The following is a 4,178-nucleotide window of genomic DNA, read 5'->3' as shown; positions in this document are numbered from 1 at the left end:
TTAGCATAGGAGTAGTTGAGTTAAAACAATAGTGTTTGCGAATATTGGTTAAGTGTCAATTACCCAATGTACTCTCGTGTCTCGTAGTGAGCGCAAGTGGTTTAGTTTCTGTCTGTGGTGGAGGAGCGGCGCACGTTGTTTCTCTGCGGGATGACAAACTCGGCGTGGCGCGGCGTCGTGAACGGGTTCGACGCCGCGAAGGGCGCGCCTACGGACGCCTGCCGTGATGCGCGGACCGGGCTCGACGATCTGGATCAATAAAGCCAAGGGTTTAGGTATACCGTAGGAGGGCAGTGGCTGAAAAGCAGCTACAAGGAATGCAATCTCGTTCGTCTAAAGCAGTCTTTCCCAAAGTGGGCGATAACGCCCCCTTGTGGGCGCTGCAGGCTTAAAGGGGGGCGGTAAGAGACCCAGAAAAAAAATCGGGACGTTGTGTAGAGGCTTGGGAGGCGTCATCTACTAGGAGGACTCTTAGACACCGACTGAGCACTCGACACTCGACTACAAATGGGGGCGCTAAAAAGAATGTATTCTCAAAGTGGGCAGTAGACAAAATAAGTTTGGGAACCGCTGGCTAAAGGCTACGGTTAAAGCTAAGAAAAAAGATCCTACAGCTTCATCTCTTCCTTCGCTCAATCTCGCGAGGATACTAAGGTCCGAATCACAAGACAATACTCTAAATGTCAGCATTCAATCTTAGTCATAGATTCTGTCCCAGCACCAATCCACGTGTTATCCCGAAGTGGTGGTAGAGCAGGCTATACTTATTTGAGACGTGTACGAGTGCTTTGGAGAGGGCCTAATAAGCAATTACTGAATAAATGTTTTGATTGGATTTGGTCTCAATATTGAATTCCAGTCAAAGCCTTAATGTCAACTAGAAATATAATCGTATTTTGTGTATCGTTCTAATAATGTCTCGTAAATCTTGACATTTATTGAAAGATCTTGTTTAAAATCTTACAAGATTGCATTATCTATCAGCAAACACTAATATTATCGGATGAATAACGCTACAATATAAGTTGTGTTATACCTATATTCCAGTTTACCTGGGCCCGGCGAGGTCCGCGGCGGCGGACAGCTGGCGCGGCGGCAGCGCGGGCGGCGGGCCCGACGCGCGCACCGCGGCCCCGCCCACTCGCGGCGGGATCTGTCGGCAGTTACTTAGTTAAAACCTGGTACTCATTAGCGAGCTGTAACCGTAACCATTGCATGCACTGTAAAAACATAGTGTGTACGTGCTTCGCCTACGAACCATGTGTACCCGATGAGTACCCGGCTTAACGCGTGAAGTTCCCTCCGCTGACCGCTGTAATTCCTGTGTAACCAAGATCTACAGCTTCAAACAGCTTGACCGCTAAAAATCCTACCAATGAATCCGACTTTGGCCCGGGGGAAGTTAAACCGTTATTGGACCCGCAACGAAATTAATCTGAAAAACATAGGAGTTCGAAGAGAAGAAGGATCGATTTCCAACGAGTTAGCTCGGCTTTTTCGGCACTTTGCCCTTTTATTAGACCACTGCGTGAGTTTGCTTTCTTTTTACTCAAACCGACTCAGGTCATCCAGCAACCAGCACTTTTTCCGGGCTGCTGCAGATATGCCGGGAGTTACATACAGCTTTTGTGAATTCAATATGATATTTATTAAGCAGAGGCTAATGAGTGAGTGTCAATAAATCCCTGATTGGGAGTAATTTGGCTAAAATAATTTTATTTATTTATTTTGACCAACTTTTACTATCTTTACAAGTCAATTTTATTAATAACCTAATGTGATAGAATAAAGAAGAAACTATTTTGTAGACAGGTACACTGTATCTCTACGCTATCTTTATCTGTTGTGCGACGCCTCTAACCGTCAGAAATGGAAGCTACCCTCGGAGATGACATCACCCCACCAGTACCTCGTCAGCGCAACCACGACCACTCTGACAAGAGTGCCCGACTAAGAAGAAGAGGACACTGTATCTGTCAACGTGAAATTGTGAACTCTGTCAGTTTATAATAAACGCGTTAGATTGTAAACTAACAGTGGGTTATAGGTTAGGTTAGATTGTAATTGGGGCGGAGCCGCGAAAGAATGTCTAGGCCGCCTAGCTCGGACAATAACTCGCACCACCGTCCCAAAGACTTCGGGAGGACACCGTCAGGTTTTAGTGAGTAGGCCCTGCCCATCTGGCAGGGAGAGCCTTACATAACCCACTGGTTCCCCCGGGTATGCAATTTTATGCATTTCCTGACGAAAAAAAAAAAGGTTAGATTGTAATTTAACTACGTCAGATTATAATCTGACAGAATTCACAATTTTACGGTGACATATCTAATGTAGAGAATAACAAAGTGTANGCGCGCCCGGAGAGGCTTAGTTCAAACGATCATTGCAAACGTTGTGATAGGGATAGAGACATGCGATTTTTGGTTTTACGAAGGTAATACGATAGAGAATAATACAAAGTAATAAAAACCACCGGTTATAGGGGCATTTTTTGGAGAAATTTATCAAATAACCAAAAAAACACGAATTTAAAAGCAGATTTTTTTCAAAAAGTATTATTTTTTATTATTTGTTGGCCTTTTTTGTGTATTTTATGTATTGTTTTAGTATCGCCTGTTATTTAGCATTATTACTGTTTTTATTTTATCAGGACATACCGCTTGGTTTAAAAGTTATTACGTTTTCTTTACAATAAGTAATTGGAAGAAAAAAAATTATATAAAAAATTAAAAAAAAAACTCAAAAATTTTTTGACCTCTTTTTTGTCGATAAAAATAGGTTTAGTTTCATCTATTTTCATATGTACACTTTAACGTGACTCACACTGTAGTATTCAGCTAAAACCATCACAAGTTATATCCTCCAGAAATCCTATCCCTGCCAGCCCTCGTTAAAAACGAAAAATATAACGATTACTTCTTTTACATACTAGGTGGAGAGAAAATCACCCGTCAACCGTGCGGGTGAGGCTCGGGCGTCGTTCGCCAAGGGCGAGGTCCCAACGGCGGTGGAGCCGCGAGAGCCGCCCGACCGCACCGGCCCCGACCGGCCGCGGGACGAGCCCAGGCCGGTCGACGCGCCGCGGGACGTCCCGGACAGGCTGCGGGACGCCCCGGACAGGCTGCGGGACGCCCCGGACGGGCTGCGGGACGTCCCGGACAGGCAGCCGCGGGACGCCCCGGATAGACAACCGCGCAGCTTGCCGGCCCAGCCGGACAGGCCGCGGGAGGCGCCTGGGAGGGAGACGGAAGCTGAGGCTGTGGAGGTAAAATAGCCCTTCATTTTTCCAAGATTTTTTGATAAAATCGCTGTATTATTATTATATTAGTGTTCCTTGTACATTAGAATCATCTGTAGCCAAGTTTGTGCATACATTGTGCTTTTAAAGGTGCAAGCTCAAAATAATAATCTACGTAATGCGGCAAAGATACCGAGTATACTTTCTCTGATTTCCATTGCGGGTAAATCCATATAAAAACAAATTGCTATCTAACAGGTATCGATATCCCAATCGTTTGGTTTTGCTCACCTAACCTCAGCGTGCTTACCATGAGTTTAGATGTGCTCGTTAGTTAGTGCGTAAAAAAAATGTATTAATTATTAAGATTTTAGTTCTTGAAAGTGACTATTAGGCGGTTATCACACTGCGCCGCGCTCCGCCGCGGAGCGCGTGATTTTCATACAAATAATCACGCGCGCGGACGCGTTGTCAGTGTGAAGTGCCGCGCGTGTTTTCTATACAAACTGAGGTACTTGCATACAATGATTAAATCTGTCGCTCCGCGCTCCGCGGCGGAGCGCGGCGCAGTGTGATAACCGCCTAATAGTCACTTTCAAGAACTAAAATCTTAATAATTAATACATTTTTTTTACGCACTAACTAACGAGCACATCTAAACTCATGGTAAGCACGCTGAGGTTAGGTGAGCAAAACCAAACGATTGGGATATCGATACCTGTTAGATAGCAATTTGTTTTTATATGGATTTACCCGCAATGGAAATCAGAGAAAGTATACTCGGTATCTTTGCCGCATTACGTAGATTATTATTTTGAGCTTGCACCTTTAAAAGCACAATGTATGCACAAACTTGGCTACAGATGATTCTAATGTACAAGGAACACTAATATAATAATAATACAGCGATTTTATCAAAAAATCTTGGAAAAATGAAGGG

The 4,178-nt window shown here is 44.2% G+C and overlaps 1 long non-coding RNA gene across 1 annotated transcript; it reads right to left on the bottom strand.

Moving 5' to 3' along the window:
- Positions 1-1,102, bottom strand: LOC114352483 (uncharacterized). The gene is made up of 2 exons (XR_003655862.1): positions 1,053-1,102; positions 1-249 (listed from the first exon to the last, which is right to left on the bottom strand). It is a non-coding gene; the product is annotated as an uncharacterized LOC114352483 (long non-coding RNA).
- Between the last annotated feature and the right edge of the window lie 3,076 nt (positions 1,103-4,178).

The sequence above is a fragment of the Ostrinia furnacalis genome, unplaced genomic scaffold, assembly GCF_004193835.3.
Source record: "Ostrinia furnacalis isolate ACB-3 unplaced genomic scaffold, ASM419383v2 OfSCF1376, whole genome shotgun sequence".
Classification (NCBI taxonomy): domain Eukaryota; kingdom Metazoa; phylum Arthropoda; class Insecta; order Lepidoptera; family Crambidae; genus Ostrinia; species Ostrinia furnacalis.
Note: the sequence above shows the minus strand (reverse complement) of the source record. Positions and strands in the feature narration are given on the sequence as shown.